This window comes from Haliotis rubra, unplaced genomic scaffold, assembly GCF_003918875.1.
Source record: "Haliotis rubra isolate DU_JTF1 unplaced genomic scaffold, ASM391887v1 Scf230, whole genome shotgun sequence".
NCBI lineage: Eukaryota > Metazoa > Mollusca > Gastropoda > Lepetellida > Haliotidae > Haliotis > Haliotis rubra.
The window spans coordinates 809,714-828,304 of record NW_025766337.1 but is presented as its reverse complement, the minus strand read 5'-3'; positions in this window follow the sequence as shown (position 1 = coordinate 828,304).

The window sequence follows — 18,591 nt, the reverse complement described above, 5'->3', positions numbered from 1 at the left end:
GTCTATCCTCCTGGGTTTCACCATGCCTATCCTCCTGGGTTTCACCATGCCTATCCTCCTGGGTTTCACCATGTCTATCCTCCTGGGTTTCACCATGCCTATCCTCCTGGGTTTCACCATGCCTATCCTCCTGGGTTTCACCATGCCTATCCTCCTGGGTTTCACCATGCCTATCCTCCTGGGTTTCACCATGCCTATCCTCCTGGGTTTCACCATGCCTACCCTCCTGGGTTTCACCACGTCTATCCTCCTGGGTTTCACCATGCCTATCCTCCTGGGTTTCACCACGTCTATCCTCCTGGGTTTCACCATGCCTATCCTCCTGGGTTTCACCATGCCTATCCTCCTGGTTTCAGCAAATGGCATATGTGTTAAACCTTCAAAGCTTAGGGCTTTCCTCCCACATTAGGGGTGGTGGCCGGGGGGGTGGCCTGGGGTGCCCTGCCCCGGGTGGGGTGGCCTGGTGGTGCCCGGGTGGGGTAGCCTGGTGGTGCCCGGTGGGGGGTAGCCTGGTGGTGCCCGGGTGGGGCAGTAGCCTGGTGGTGCCCGGTGGGGTAGCCTGTGGTGCCCGGGTGGGGTAGCCTGGTGGTGCCCGGGTGGTGCCCGGTGGGTGGGTAGCCTTGTGGTGCCCGGGTGGGGTAGCCTGGTGGTGCCCGGGTGGGGTAGCCTGGTGGTGCCCGGGTGGGGTAGCCTGGTGGTGCCCGGGTGGGAGTAGCCTGGTGGTGCCCGGGTGGGGTAGCCTGGTGGTGCCCGGGTGGGGTAGCCTGGTGGTGCCCGGGTGGGGTAGCCTGGTGGTGCCCGGGTGGGGTGGCCTGGTGGTGCCGGGTGGGGTAGCCTGGTGGTGCCCGGGTGGGGTAGCCTGGTGGTGCCCGGTGTGGGGCCTGGTGGTGCCCGGGTGGGGTAGCCTGGTGGTGCCCGGGTGGGGTAGCCTGGTGGTGCCCGGGTGGGGGTAGCCTGGTGGTGCCCGGGGGGTAGCCTGGTGGTGCCCGGGTGGGGTAGCCGGGTGGTGCCCGGGTGGGGTAGCCTGGTGGTGCCCGGGGGTGGGGTAGCCTGGTGGTGCCCGGGTGGGGTAGCCTGGTGGTGCCCGGGTGGGGCCCGGTGCCTGGTGGTGCCCGGGTGGGGTAGCCTGGTGGTGCCCGGGTGGGGTAGCCTGGTGGTGCCCGGGTGGGGTAGCCTGGTGGTGCCCGGGTGGGGTAGCCTGGTGGTGCCCGGGTGGGGTAGCCTGGTGGTGCCCGGGTGGGGTAGCCTTGTGGTGCCCGGGTGGGGTAGCCTGGTGGTGCCCGGGTGGGGTAGCCGGGTGGTGTGCCCGGTTGGGGTAGCCTGGTGGTGCCCGGGTGGGGTAGCCGGATGGTTAAAGCGTTCGCCTGTCATGCTGAAGACACTGGTTTGATTCGCCACATAGGTACAATGTCTGAAGACCATTTCTGGTGTTTCCTGCTGTGATCTTGCTGGAATGTTGCTTGAATATTGCTAAAAGCAGTGTAAAACAACTCACTCACTCTACCTCAGCTTAGCACAACCTGTCAACCTGAAACAACCGCTGCAAACTACACTTCTCTGAAAACAACACTTCTCTGAAAACAACACATATTTTGTGGCCTCAGATGAGTAACAAAGAAGTTTGTATTTTCAGGGGCGAATCCAGAGGTGGGTGTGGGGTGCGCACACCCGTCTCTCCCAAAAAATTCTTCACTGGGGGCAATTCCCCCTAGCCTTTGGCCTTCATGATTTATGTGCAAATCGCCCAATTCGTGGATCTGCCCCTGATTTTGATTCCACAATGTCAGTGCCCCCTCTACTGATCTAATTTGCTGCTCAAGATTGTGAAGCTGTGGAGTGATGAAGTGGCAATATTCTGTCTGCAGTGAAGGGTTGTCGTGGATACAGGAGATTGTGCCTGGGAACATGCTGATATACCTTTGAAATTTGTTTAAATAAATAACCCCAAAAGGTTGACTTGTAACAAAACGGATGACAAATTGATACAAGACTGCCTGTCTTACAAGCAAAGAGCCAACTCTCTAAGAACCGTTGTTGTTCGTGTGGAAGCCATGATGTTGATGGGTAACTTCGCATGAGATTTAGCTGTATAGCGTCTTCGAGAACCTTGAGAGGTATAGACCAGCGCCCTCTAGTGGCTGTGCTGTGTATTTGGAGCTCCTAACAGTGATGGCCCATTCATGGAGCTCTCTATACTATCAATGTAAACCATCAAAACTCCCCACAGTGCCAGGTAGGCTGCCACCTTGTGTCTGACCATTATGTTGGCTAAGATACAATGACTGTCAAATATTTTATCTATTGCTATTTTTTTGCCCAGTCTAAGTAAACTCAGTATTATTCGTTACACTGCTATACTGAGTCTAACAAAACCTTGTGGAAGGTCGCGTCAGGTAACCAATCAAACACGAGACGACAGAACGGATTTAACCAATCAGACAACGGCTACTATTTAGGGTTCGACGGGACTTACAAAATGGATTTACTCTTCCCCGGTCGCCAAAACTGATCTCACAACAAATGAAAACCCCACATAAAACACAGATATATTACCTGCAGAATATACGCTTTTGGTTTTCTGCTGACATGGTGATCATTAGCTAATATTTCCGCAAGCTTACATCCTTGAATACTGACAAAACGCTATTTTCAGCGACTGTTTACTCCAGGTTGTGGTGTGCTCCATGTGCATGACTCGGAAGCGATTGTATGGAAAATAGCATTCGGAATCCTTCGGGTACAAAACTTTTTGGAGGTAAAAGTTCAAAGATATGTGCAAATGTCAACTTTCGGGATTTGGTAAGCTGTGTTGTGATTGGTCAATTGATAAGGTTACCTGACGCGACCTTCCACAAGGTTTTGTTAGACTCAGTATATCAGTGTAACGAATAATACTGAGCCTAAGTGTACTTAGACTGTTTTTCTGCCAGGTCACAACGATTATACCAGAAGTTTAACAAAGGTGTCATTCATTGGGAAGGATCTTATGGGTATACGTGAATGTTGGAATACAATATATTTTTCAAAACTGTTCCTCGAGGGACTTGGATTATCTCAGTAAGGTCCAGTCTTTTACTATGATATGACATGTCTCTGTGATCATCAACCAATCACTGCAAGCCTTCAGCTTGAAAACGTATGAACCTACACTGAAATGTTGCTCTGTGTAATAAATAAGAAGTTGTCATCTATAACTTCTTATGCTTCATTATTGACTTACCAACTTCAAGACAACCTGCAAAGGAGGTCTGGCCATGTGAATTTTCTAATCAGCCAGTCAGTATTGAGGCTTCTAAATTATCATTGCAATTAAAGCATTCAGAGCAGCGTATCTGACTTCTGTAGTTTGAAACTGAGCACACATCTGTAGTGCCAAACGGAAATAATAAAAGTGAAACAACTGTCTCAATTTGTGTTCTTTCGTAGTTTTCATTTAAAAGGGTGTAATTTCTGAAAAGCAGCTTAAAACATGTAAACTGATTCATTTCAAAAGTTGACACATGATTGGTTTGTGAACCAATACATCAATTATTTAGACTGAATTGTCAGTGTTCAATTATTATTCACTTTTCACCACCTTCCATGATGGGTTTATTGGATCTTTGAAACATATCGGAGTTGAAGATCTGTTTTTAGTGAGATGAGGAACTCCTTAATCTGTTCAGGTGTGTTGTTGTGAGTTGGAGTTCAGAAACAACCTGAATCCTTCAGATCCATCTTCATCGTCTGTCAATAACATTTCACCAAGAGCAAGCTGATAAACACTTTTATTCTGTTTGCCTTCTAGTTATTCATCAGTGTGATAGCATCCAATTCTTAATGCCCAGGTTTATTTTGGAATCAAATTGTGCATTAAGCATATTTGCTTGTTCATTTCGCATGTTTGTCCGTATCGCTTTAACGAATGAACTTTTATCCCAAACTTTGTGTAGTATCTCTCATGGACATGGACATGAACATAACCTGATTTCTGACACATGCAAGGCAGCTAAGTTGGCACCAAAGGTGCCCTGAATTTGCTTTGGCTGTTTTGAAGACCTTAACCATATGAACAGTGCCACTGATGACCACAGTGTACATTTCCGAGGGCTGCTTTGCTGTTTCCTTCCAGTGATGATAGAAAACTAATGACCCACTTGTAGGAGTCGGGTGCATGGTTGCTAAGATACAGGAATTTCATGCTCCACAACATGCAGATTTCATGGCATTTACATTTGTACGTGAGCCTCATTTGCGGGTGCTCACAAACACCTTCATTACACTCCCATATTGTGTTTTGGAATGAAACAGCAGTGTAAGGAGACTTGTTGCAGGATCTGGGTCATAAACTGGTTAATTGATTGGCTCTTGTCATTTATAAACGATCTTACAATTGACTAATTCCAACATGGGCAGGTATTGCTATCAGCATGTGGTAGAATCAACAGCATAGCAGTGGCGTCAGGTGTTTCAAACTGTGTTACAGATGCAAGCAGAAGGCCAACTGTCCCATTCGTAAAACATTTACCAGTGTTACAGATGCAAGCTGGAGGCCAACTGTCCCATTCTTAAAACATTTATGCAGTGTTACAGATTCAAGTTGAAGGCCAACTGTCCCATTCGTAAAACATTTACCAGTGTTACAGATTGAAGTTGAAGGCCAACTGTCCCATTCGTAAAACATTTACCAGTGTTACAGATTCAAGTGAAAGGCCATCTGTCCCATTCGTAAAACATTTACCAGTGTTACAGATTCAAGTGAAAGGCCATCTGTCCCATTCGTAAAACATTTACGCAGTGTTACAGATGCAAGCTGAAGGCCAACTGTCCCATTCGTAAAACATTTACGCAGTGTTACAGATACAAGTGAAGGCCATCTGTCCCATTCGTAAAACATTTACGCAGTGTTACAGATGCAAGTGAAGGCCAACTGTCCCATTCGTAAAACATTTACGCAGTGTTACAGATGCAAGCTGAAGGCCATCTGTCCCATTCGTAAAACATTTACGCAGTGTTACAGATGCAAGTTGAAGGCCATCTGTCCCATTCGTAAAACATTTACCAGCGTTACCAGATGCATTTAGTTGAAGGCCAACTGTCCCATTCAGTAAAACATTTACCAGCGTTACAGATGCAGATTGAAGGCCATCTGTCCCATTCAATAAAACATTTACGCATTGTTACAGATGCAAATTGTAGGCCATCTGTCCCATTCGTAAAACATTTACCAGTGTTACAGATGCAAGTGAAAGGCCATCTGTCCCATTCGTAAAACATTTACGCATTGTTACAGATGCAAGCTGAAGGCCAACTGTCCCATTCGTAAAACATTTACCAGCGTTACAGATGCAAGTGAAAGGCCATCTGTCCCATTCGTAAAACATTTACGCAGTGTTACAGATGCAAGCTGAAGGCCAACTGTCCCATTCGTAAAACATTTACCAGCGTTACAGATGCAAGTTGAAAGGCCATCTGTCCCATTCGTAAAACATTTACCAGTGTTACAGATGCAAGCTGAAGGCCAACTGTCCCATTCGTCATTTATTTACAGATGCAAGTGAAAGGCCATTGTCCCATTCTGAAACATTTACGAGTGTTACAGATGCAAGAAAGGCCAACTGTCCCATTTGTAAAACATTTACCAGTGTTACAGATGCAAGCTGAAAGGCCAACTGTCCCATTCAGTAAAACATTTCATTAAAGATGCAAGCTGAAGGCCAACTGTCCCATTAACCAGTGTTACAGATGCAAGTGAAAGGCCATCTGTCCCATTCGTAAAACATTTACCAGTGTTACAGATGCAAGCTGAAGGCCAACTGTCCCATTCGTAAAACATTTACGCAGTGTTACAGATGCAAGCTGAAGGCCATCTGTCCCATTCGTAAAACATATAACCAGTGTTACAGATGCAAGTTGAAGGCCATCTATCCCATTCGTAAAACATATAACCAGTGTTACAGATGCAAGTTGAAGGCCAACTGTCCCATTCGTAAAACATATAACCAGTGTTACAGATGCAAGTGAAAGGCCATCTGTTCCATTCGTAAAACATTTACGCAGTGTTACAGATGAAAGCTGAAGGCCATCTGTCCCATTCGTAAAACATATAACCAGTGTTACAGATGCAAGTTGAAGGCCATCTGTCCCATTCGTAAAACATTTACCAGTGTTACAGATGCAAGCTGAAGGCCATCTGTCCCATTCGTAAAACATTTACGCAGTGTTACAGATGCAAGCTGAAGGCCAACTGTCCCATTCGTAAAACATTTACGCAGTGTTACAGATGCAAGCTGAAGGCCATCTGTCCCATTCGTAAAACATTTACGCAGTGTTACAGATGCAAGTTGAAGGCCAACTGTCCCATTCGTAAAACATTTACGCAGTGTTACAGATGATAACACAGTGCCATTTAGAAAGTGGTCAAATGTAACATATCTTATATTTTGGATCACACGAAATTTACAATGCCAACATTGTCCCAGACTGATCACAAAATATAAAACTGCATAATTAGTGAACGTTTCCGACCAAGCAGCCTCAGAGCCATGTTGAGAGTGAGGATCATCGGATGGTTTGTAGCTCTGCTGAAAACTACTCTACCCCAATCTCTTTTTGAAAATGACCCCACTTCTTTTCTCAAGTGGCCCATAAATCCCTTGATTTTATCAGCTTGATTGAAAACTGGACTTTTACAAGGAACTTGAACCCTGGTGTATGTCTGTATATTGATTTTAAGTTCGAGATGTGTTCAGCTTCATCCTCTTCTTCACAAGGAGTCAACTCGTGATGGAATGGTACACCTGCAGACTTTAGGCGCTTGGAGGACCCATCTTCTTCACCATGGGAATTCCTTTGGCATTTTCCCCCATTAGACATAAACAATAGAACATTCTGAGTCATATCATTCATCCATGTCACCAAGACCCTTAAGAAAAAAATGACAAGAGGGTAAATATCTATTACCATTTTTTAAAGAGGCGTTGACACAGATGCTTGCTATTAATTTGAGTGAGTGAGTGAGTTTAGTTTTATGCCACACTCAGCAATATCCCAGCTATATGGCGGCGGTCTGTAAATAATCGAGTCTGGACCAGACAATCCAGTGATCAACAGCATGAGCATCGATCTGCGCAATTGGGAACCGATGACATGTGTCAACCAAGTCAGCGAAACTGACCACCCGATCCTGTTAGTCGCCTCTTACGACAAGCATAGTCGCCTTTTATGGCAAGCACATGGGTTGCTGAAGACCTACTCTACCCCGGATCTTCACGGGTCGCTATTAATTTGAACAAAATGGTAATAGAACCTGTCTGTTGTCAGCGGACAATGGGTGCATTCCTTACTCAACAAGTATTGACTCAGAACTTATCTGCTGTTGGAACCAATGAAACGTTTTAAAAACTAAAAAGCTGTATTAATTTTTAAAAACCCTAAGAAACAAGTAATGGCTTATGGTGCTTGAAATAAAAATATTGTTCACTTTGATGGCCCTTTCCCTAGACTAACGCTGAATCTCTGAATATTACATAACTGTGATTGAAAGAGGAGCCCCAGTGAGATAGGAGGACTTTAGCATTGCAGAAAGGGCAGAGCGGAAGGGTGAATAATGCGGTTCAGGGTCTGTGAGACAGACCAACCCTTTCCCTGTCATTAGTATTTTTAAAAGCATCCTTTTATTTATTATTAATTAAGAACCTAAATTTTGTTTTCTTTTGGTGATTTCTTTATGGAATTGATGTTTACATGAGTAAAATGTAGAAAAATTGATAAACTGGTCATCGTGGCACTTTGAAGTTGGTTTTGATAACACTGAGTTAAACGTCGTACTTGAGAATATTTCGCTCATTTGACGACATGCATGCGTGTGTATGTGTGGCTGCATGTACTAGCCCAGATATAAGCTGGTTTTATAGTGCTAGCTCACTGAGATACCATGCCGCAGTTAAGCATGAATACCCCACTCAGACACATTATACTGACTCCGAGCCGACCAGTCCTTGTACCAATTAATGCCGAACGCCAGGCAGGGACCAACAAGTACCATATTTTAACGTCTTTTGGTATGACGCGGCTGGGGAAGTTAAATGAAGGAGTTGGAAATGTGAGTGTTAGTTTCTAATATGGCTGTTTATAACTGTTCTGCTGGTGTTACATGTTGCAGCGTCGTGAGAGAGAGTGGCTGGTTGGTGTGGAAGTACACAGCGTCCTTGACGACATCCGACACACACTCAGACATCCGGCGGTGAGTATACGTAGAGTAGCACGTAGACAAAACTCAGGGACACTGACGTCTGCAACTGGCAGTCCCCGTTTTTTGAGGATAATATAAACATGAACCCCTCACCCCAGAAGTATTGAGGCCAGGGGACAAAGAGATTCTATGAGCGTAAAAGTCAAAATGGTCATGACAACTACGAGTACTGATTCTGTAAAATTCAGTGAACTCCATGTGTGTCTTGACAAGTGTCAGCATGCCCAGTTGTATTAGTATGCTTGAAAATGGTATAAGAATCTATGCCAAAACGTCGCCTTTGTTAAAATATAGAAGTTGGTCATCCATGAAGTTGTGTAACATCTCTATTGGTAGCCTCCCCACTCCAACAATTTACATAAAACGTAGTATCAATTCTCTGGCTATCATACTGCCTGGTTGTTATCAGCTATGTGTTCTGAGGTAAGTTATGTGCATATCGACCACATACATCGGTATATATACATGCAAATATGGACGCAGGTCAACCAATCAACCAGCTGTAATCTCCGCAGTGTGTGTTCAGGCTGTGAGGCTAGATTACCTGGGTTTTGTTCCCTCACTCAGAATCATACTGAATTTTGTAACTATTAATCTCTTTGGTCGTAAGAAGAATTATAGTAATAATTAAAAATTACCCTAACCCTGGTCACTTATGTAGAGCTGAACTGCACGCCGCAGGGACATGCTCTAAGCACATACAACATGATGGACATTATTACACTGGACAACCCAAGCTGCCTGTGAGGCGCTAGAAGTATAATAGTCATATGAATTATACCACCGGGTACCCATTTTCTGCTTGGTGAACAGAGGCAATTTTGAACAATTGTGGATTAGTTTAAGCTTATGTGAAGATGGTGAATGGTAACTCCTGTGCCACAAGTGAATTTAAGCTTTTCTATTTCACTGTTTGAGGGTGAAATTTGTTGGTGTTGTAAAAAAGTATCATGTATGTTCTCCCTTCTCACTATCCCCCAATAAAAGACTTTAAAAATTGATTTAATTAACTTTAACTTTAATAATTAATCATAACTTTTACCATATTTATTGTGAAAATTTCTAAATATATCAATTGAACATTTGCTGAAAAGGAATACAATTTTTGTATGGTTAACAGTAGGAGGTATGAAATATTTTTGACGTTTCTATTATATGTAAGCTTATACAACATACATGTAATATTTAGCAAAACATAAACAATCAGCTGACTGATGTTGATGGTAGACAATCAATGAGATTTGTGATATGAATTTCTTTGATGTTTTATCCAGCTGTTGCTACAAGGGAACACATAAATATCAATATTAAACAGCAATATATTAGAACCGTGATATTGATCAAGTGGAGCTGTTATATAATGGCTGGTTGTTTATGTAACTGTAAGGAAACAAAGTGGTTCGTTATCCAGTTAACAGGGTTAGGTAATACGAAACGTTGGTCATTGTTAGCAAAGGAAGTTAGGAACTATGTTCAGTATAATAATCTAATCCATCTGTAATGTAGCATATTTCCTTTGTGTTGAAAGTCTAAATTTCAAGGATTTAGTATGAAGTTTGTTTCTTGGGAAGCAAATTATACTTCTAGTGTCTGTTGCAAGTACTTTTTTGAGTATTCTGTTTATTGTCCAGCCTTGTTGAAGAAAATTATCAGATGTATTGAATGTCATATTTCTTCTTGATTCCTGCTAGTATGTCAGACATCTTGTTCCTGGTGGAACAGTCTCGCAGTAAATCAGCCCTGAATCAGCCAGTCAGAATGCAGCAAAAGTTGTAATTATAAAAAAAAAAAAATGGATGGCAAATCATGAAAACATATATCACCAAGGACATACAAGGAAGTAATACTTTTAGTTTGGGACATTTGTCTTTGAAATGACATGTTATGCCAGTTGCTAAGATATCTGAACAGTGTTGCTATGGTGATCAGGTTACAAGACTGATAAAAGAATAACTTTTTAAATTGACTTGTCTTCAAAGAAACACATTTGTTACATTGAACATGTTAAACAATAGCAGTTCACAAAATAATAACTTTAATTTTTTATGGCCAACCAAAAAGCTTTCAGTGGATTTATTATCATTAGATTTGCAAAATTGAACCTGTACATTGTCTGCTGAAGGAAGAAGCATGTTTGTGGATGCTGATGTGATTCTTGTGGAATAGAACTCCAGAAATTTACCCTTCAACCTAGTTAGATATTCCTGACACTTTTACCTGGGGTGATTCTGTGGCAGAGAAGCTTCTCCAGGGTTCGCATGGGTTTAAAAAACATGAAATTTTGACATTTTACCCCCAAAAAACTTAAATTCATTTTGGACTAGAAAAGGCCCCAATTGCCAGTGATTAGTCCTCAAAAGGCTCTATATTTAGCAAAACTTGTCAAGTTACAATTTTATAGGAAGCTAATATGTAATAACAATATCTTGTAATGACAGTGGGTCATGAAGCCAAACTCTCCGATGCAGCGATGTAGCTGAGAGTTATTTCCCTGATGGTCATACCACATTTGACCAGCCGTGTATGTATTCAACTACTAATGTTTTATATGTGTTTCTCACAGTGAAGGTCCGGGTATGAATTGATCTTCAGTAACCCGTGCTTGTCGTAAGAGACGACTAACGGGATCGGGTGGTCAGGCTCGCTGGCTTCATGTCATCGGTTACCAATTGTGCAGATCGATGCTCATGTTGTTGATCACTGGATTGTCTGGTCCAGATTGATTATTTACAGACCGCCTCCATATACCTGGAATATTGCTGGGTGCTGTGTAAAACTAAACTCACTCACTCACTTTATGTGTTTCTATAGTTCCTTAAAAAGGCCTGATAGATCAATGTGCATGCATGTTGTAATGATAGGGGCGGTAGGGTAGCCTAGTGGTTAAAGCGTTCGCTCATCATGGTGAAGGCCCAGGTTCGATTCCCCACATGGGTACAATGTGTGAGGCCCATTTCTGGTGTCATGTCGTCGTGATATTGCTGGAATGTTGCTGAAAGTGGCGTAAAGCCGAACTCAGTCAGTGTTGTAATGATGATGGTTGCACTGCGTTTGTCTGCTCCAGGCTTGATCATGTTCAGACTGGCTTACTATAGCAAGTTCAATATTGACTAAGGTACCTAATCACATTCTACTTAAACCCACATACTTGTATTCTTGTATGAACATCGTGTTCGATTTGTCAAATGTCAGGCGCAGTTCTGTAAATACCCTAAAGATGTGATGCAAGATCGTTGATATCAGTTGAAGGACAAATGAAATACACCACCCTTGGTTATCCAGGATCATTATGATAGAGAATCTAAATATTACAACTCTGCAGGCATGCTGGGTTTGATGTCAACAACACCAAACACAAGGGTGGAATCCAGAATCATTCCCTTTACCTTTTCACTTTGTGAAATATACAATGTTTTAGGAGCACAGTAGTGGTTAGCATGCTGGCCTCTCATGCCAAAGGCAAGGCACTTCGTCGACATTGCACTCAGTCCACCCAGCTGTTTAAAATGGGTACCTGGGAAGTGGATGTAGGGACCTATATGGTCGCGCGAAGTGGTTAGTAGTGGCTTTGAAAGTACAATTCCATCAGGGTAATAAGGTAACGCCAGAGAACAGCATTGGGTTGGATCCTAGGCACAAATGTTAGCATTATTATTACCCAGTAGTCGCCAGTAGGTAACCACCGTTGATCTTTCTTATAAATAATATACAGAATTTCTGTCAAGCTCAACATCACGCAATTGGAACTTTCTTGACTTGAGGATATGGCAGTAAGTATTTCTGGAAGTTTCGTGTGATGGAGATATCACACACTGGGTGATGCAGATAAGGCCAAATTTAAAAAATGTTGTGGTTCCGATTACATCTCTTTACAATTTAGGGTAGGTGGGTAGGATTTTTCTTTTTTACATTGATTTTAGAAGTAAAATACAAACTAATAACTAGAGCTGTGACGATATATCGTAGTGTCGATAATTGTGATACTTTATCTGATGATAAATATATCGATACTTTTTTCGTATCGTGATATGTATAGTTGACGTTAGAATTATTACTTTTCACTCAAAATTGTCGATTATGTCCAAATTTACACTGTTACTTGCTATCAAGTTTTTTTAAAGGAAAGAACTAAAGATAGCATATCGTGATATGCATCGAGTCGAATCGAATCGTATCGTTTTAAAATGTCGTCCCAAGATATTTCTATATCGTCACACCTCTGCTAAAAACGCATTTGTCAATGTGTAATTGTTTATTCAATCAATCTTGCAGCCATCATGTCAACTTTCTCTATCAGAATGACTGATGTCTGTCCGTTCCGCGAAAAAACAATGGTATCTGAATGCTTATTTTATTCATACCACTTAAAAAAAATAGGGTCGGCACCAGAATTCAAATGTTGGTCGGGTTATCGGAACCACAGCATTTTTTTTTCAGGCCTAACTGCTCACCGATATTGCTGGTGTTTAGTTTTTTCTTTCCCTTATAAGTGTCGGTTACATGTACTGTAACTATATATATCTTAGTAAGTAGGCAGTTAGTCATTACTCCTGTTTCCATGGCAACGTGTTCTTGGTGCCTAGCTGGTTGAGGATATATAATCTGACACATTCAGTTATGCCCCTATCATATATAACAGTATAGCTATCATATGTCTCATTTCCTTTTAAGGAATTCTGACCTTATCAAAGATACTTGGCGCCAGGCAAATGGTTGCAAAATGTCTCAAATGGCTATTCTTATATTACATCTATTTATTGCTAGGTTTATCATTATAGTCCACTTCTCAGTGTGATAAGTGATTTTATTACTCTGCTCTTGGTTTTGGTTTTGTTCAACAAACTCAGTTCCAAAAACTCATCTCATTTTTCATGAAAATCAGTTAGTGTTAGTTATACAATCCAGACCTAATTTGTTAGCTTTCAAGTCTCCAAAAACAATTATTAGAATGATAACTTTTATGTGTTGAAGATTTGCTAGTCTGCCCCCACACCATGATTTCAACATGTGCATTATGAATCACTCTCAACTTGTGAAGCAGAAGAAATCAATTTATTGACTGAGGGATGAAGTAGAGAAAGATGTGGTTGGCATAAGTCGTAACAGCAGGTGCTTGGTGGAGGACATGACATATTGCTTTGTGGTCAAGTGAAAGTGATTTTATTTGCATTCCTGATTTTATGTTTAGTTTCTTAAACAGTCTGTAAAAACTGTGTGGAGGCTCTGTTATGGACTCTTGTTCAGGACTCTCCATGTGTTCTTGCAATATGGACTCTTAGTGTGAACTCACCATGTTGCCTTTTGTTCTGGACTTGTTATATGGACTATGGAGTCCACAAGGAGAGTCCAGATCAAGTCCACATTGAGAGTCCTGATCAAGAGTCCACATAGAGAGTCCAGATCAAGGCCACATAGAGAGTCCAGATCAAGTCCACATAGAGAGTCCAGATCAAGTCCACATGAGAGTCCAGATCAAGTCCACATGAGAGTCCAGATCAAGTCCACATGAGAGTCCTGATTAAGAGTCCACAGAGAGTCCAGATCAAGTCCACATAGAGAGTCCAGATCAAGTCCACATAGAGAGTCCAGATCAAGTCCACATGAGAGTCCAGATCAAGTCCACATAGAGAGTCCTGATCAAGAGTCCACATAGAGAGTCCTGATCAAGAGTCCACATAGAGTCCAGATCAAGTCCACATAGAGAGTCCAGATCAGAGTCCACATCAAGTCCCACAGAGAGAGAGTCCAGATCAAGTCCACATAGAGTCCAGATCAAGTCCACATGATCAAGTCCACATGAGAGTCCTGATCAAGTCCACATAGAGAGTCCTGATCAAGAGTCCACATAGAGAGTCCAGATCAAGTCCACATAGAGTCCAGATCAAGTCCACATAGAGAGTCCAGATCAAGTCCACATAGAGAGTCCAGATCAAGTCCACATAGAGAGTCCAGATCAAGTCCACATAGAGAGTCCAGATCAAGTCCACATAGAGAGTCCAGATCAAGTCCACATGAGAGTCCAGATCAAGTCCACATGAGAGTCCTGATTAAGAGTCCACATGAGAGTCCAGATCAAGTCCACATGAGAGTCCAGATCAAGTCCACATGAGAGTCCTGATTAAGAGTCCACAGAGAGTCCAGATCAAGTCCACATAGAGAGTCCAGATCAAGTCCACATGAGAGTCCTGATTAAGAGCCCACATAGCAATACCACATGGATGGCCAAGATCTAAAGCCCACATTGAGAATCCACAATTAGAGTCCACAATTAGAGTCCAAACCAAGAGCCAACATGGAGAGTCCAGATTAAGAATCCATGTAGCAAGTCCAGATCAACAGCCCATATAGAGAGCCCACAAGGAGAGCGGGCTATATGGACTCTCCATGTGGCCTGTTGAGGTAGGCTCTATACACAGAGCAGTTGGTACTATATGGACTCTCCATGTGGCCTGTCGTATTAGGCTCTATACACAGAGTTGTTGGTACTATACGGACTCTCCATGTGGCCTGTTGAGGTAAGCTCTATACACAGAGCTGTTGGTACTATATGGATTCTCCATGTGGCCTGTTGAGGTAGACTCTATACACAGAGTTGTTGGTACTATATGGACTCTCCATGTGGCCTGTTGAGGTAGGCTCTATACACAGAGCTGTTGGTACTATACAGACTCTCCATGTGGCATGTTGAGGTAGGCTCTATTCACAGAGTTGTTGGTACTATATGGACTCTCCATGTGGCCTGTTGAGGTAGGCTCTATACACAGAGTTGTTGGTACTATATGGACTCTCCATGTGGCCTGTTGAGGTAGGCTCTATACACAATGGTGTTGGTACTATATGGACTCTCCATGTGGCCTGTTGAGGTAGGCTCTATACACAGAGTTGTTGGTACTATATGGACTCTCCATGTGGCCTGTTGAGGTAGGCTCTATACACAGAGCTGTTGGTACTATACGGACTCTCCATGTGGCCTGTTGAGGTAGGCTCTATACACAGAGTTGTTGGTACTATATGGACTCTCCATGTGGCCTGTTGAGATAGGCTCTATACACAATGGTGTTGGTACTATATGGACTCTCCATGTGGCCTGTTGAGGTAGGCTCTATACAATGTTGTTGGTACTATATGGACTCTCCATGTGGCCTGTTGAGGTAGGCTCTATACACAGAGCTGTTGGTACTATACGGACTCTCCATGTGGCCTGTTGAGGTAGGCTCTATACACAGAGTTGGTGGTACTATATGGACTCTCCATGTGGCCTGTTGAGGTAGGCTCTATACACAATGGTGTTGGTACTATATGGACTCTCCATGTGGCCTGTTGAGGTAGGCTCTATACACAGAGTTGTTGGTACTATACGGACTCTCCATGTGGCCTGTTGAGGTAGGCTCTATACACAGAGCTGTTGGTATTTTTATGGACTCTCCATGTGGCCTGTTGAGGTAGGCTCTATACACAGAGTTGTTGGTACTATAGGGACTCTCTATGTGGCCTGTTGAGGTAGGCTCTATACACAGAGTTGTTGATACTATATGGACTCTCCATATGGCCTGTTGAGGTAGGCTCTATACACAGAGTTGTTGGTACTATATGGACTCTCCATGTGGCCTGTTGAGGTAGGCTCTATACACAATGGTGTTGGTACTATATGGAATCTCCATGTGGCCTGTTGAGGTAGGCTCTATACACAATGGTGTTGGTACTATATGGATTCTCCATGTGGCCTGTCGAGGTAGGCTCTAAACACAATCGTGTTGGTACTATATGGACTCTCCATATGGCCTGTCGTATTAGGCTCTATACACAGAGTTGTTGGTACTATATGGACTCTCCATGTGGCCTGTTGAGGTAGGCTCTATACACAGAGTTGTTGGTACTATATGGACTCTCCATGTGGCCTGTGGAGGTAGGCTCTATACACAGAGCTGTTGGTACTATACGGACTTTCCAAGTGGCCTGTTGAGGTAGGCTCTATACACAGAGTTGTTGGTACTATATGGACTCTCCATGTGGCCTGTTGAGGTAGGCTCTATACACAGAGTTGTTGGTACTATATGGACTCTCTATGTGGCCTGTTGAGGTAGGCTCTATACACAGAGTTGTTGATTTTATATGGACTCTCCATCTGGCCCGTTGAGGTAGGCTCTATACACAGAGTTGTTGGTACTATATGGACTCTCCATGTGGCCTGTTGAGGTAAGCTCTATACAGAATGGTGTTGGTACTATATGGACTCTCCATGTGGCCTGTTGAGGTAGGCTCTAAACACAATGGTGTTGGTACTATATGGACTCTCCATGTGGCCTGTCGTATTAGGCTCTATACACAGAGTTGTTGGTACTATATGGACTCTCCATGTGGCCTGTTGAGGTAGGCTCTATACACAATGTTGTTGGTACTATATAGACTCTCCATGTGGCCTGTTGAGGTAGGCTCTATACACAGAGTTGTTGGTACTTTATGGACTCTCCATGTGGCCTGTTGAGGTAAGCTCTATACACAGAGTTGTTGGTACTATATGGACTCTCTATGTGGCCTGTTGAGGTAGGCTCTATACACAGAGTTGTTGGTACTATATGGACTCTCCATGTGGCCTGTGGAGGTCGGCTCTATACACGGGGTTTTTGATACTATATGGACTCTCCATGTGGCCTGTTGAGATACGCTCTATACAATGTTGTTGGTACTATACGGACTGTCGATGTGGCCTGTTGAGGTAGGCTCTATACACAATGGTGTTGGTACTATATGGACTCTCCATGTGGCCTGTTGAGGTAGGCTCTATACACAATGGTGTTGGTACTATATGGACTCTCCATGTGGCCTGTTGAGGTAGGCTCTATACACAATGGTGTTGGTACTATATGGACTCTCCATGTGGCCTGTTGAGGTAGGCTCTATACACAATGGTGTTTGTTCTATATGGACTCTCCATGTGGCCTGTTGAGGTAGGCTCTATACACAGAGCTGTTGGTACTATATGGACTTTCCATGTGGCCTATTGAGGTAGGCTCTATACACAGAGTTGTTGGTACTATATGGACTCTCCATGTGGCCTGTTGAGGTAAGCTCTATACACAGAGCTGTTGGTACTATATGGACTCTCCATGTGACCTGTTGAGGTAGGCTCTATACAATGTTGGTGGTTCTATATGGACTCTCCATGTGGCCTGTTGAGGTAGGCTCTATACACAATGTTGTTGGTTCTATATAGACTCTCCATGTGACCTGTTGAGGTAGGCTCTATACAATGTTGGTGGTTCTATATGGACTCTCCATGTGGCCTGTTGAGGTAGGCTCTATACAATGTTGTTGGTTCTATATAGACTTTCAATAAGACCCCCAGATGGGCTGTGATGATGTCATTGTGTGGTGCATCGTGGATAGATCCTACTGTTAATCCCGGTACATCATGGCTGTCATTAAATATAGTAAACAAGCCGTCAGTGAGAGATTATACTCATGGACAAATGAAAGGGAACAGATACATTGATTCTGAGTGTCTTGTACTTCAGTATCCGACCTGTCAACACATGCATTTCAGCTCAACTTGTTCAGCCTGCATCAGTCATATTTTGATCATTCACTTATTGACCATAGTTCCACTTTTCCTTTTCTCTCCTCTGTGTGTTGACCTTTTTAACAAAGAGACGTGTCAGTAGGAAAGAAATCTCATCCAGCTGTTATAAATTTGTAGTTTTCAATATATGCTTCAATTATTAACTATTACCGATTCGATGACTGTTAGTGAGTGATTAATGATCATCATGTTTGGATTATTGATAACGGATCTGTCAAATGTGAAATGGGCTGAAGAGGCAGTTTACTTCTGAAAAACAGAGATTGTGCAAGAAAGCACTGGAAATAAATTTGATTGTGTGATAGATTTCCTGACATTAATGACTTCTCCGTCCCCTCCATTTATTCCCTAGTATTCCTGTAATAACAAAATATTGTAAGAGGCTCAATTTTATATGATTGTATTGAAAGCAATGTTAAAAGGCAATGTTCAAATGCCCCTAAAAAAGAGAGCTTTAAAAATCCCATTATTGAACACATTTACATTTCTCCCAATTTACCTGCCATTGGAAGTTAGTTTCGAATCAAAGATAAATTCCTGACAATTCCATTGTCCATTAATGCAGTTGCAATGGTGTTCTCTCACGAGTCAGAATAGGCGCCCAGCAACCATGCTTTTGTATGAGGTGGCGAAATGGACCAGGTGAACAGAATGAGTGACATGCAGTTGTTCATAACATTGACCACTGGTTTGTGTAGCCCAGGCTCCATTACATAACGGCTGTTATCAATCAGCTTAAATGTTGCACGTGATCACCCAAAACATGTTAAACAACATC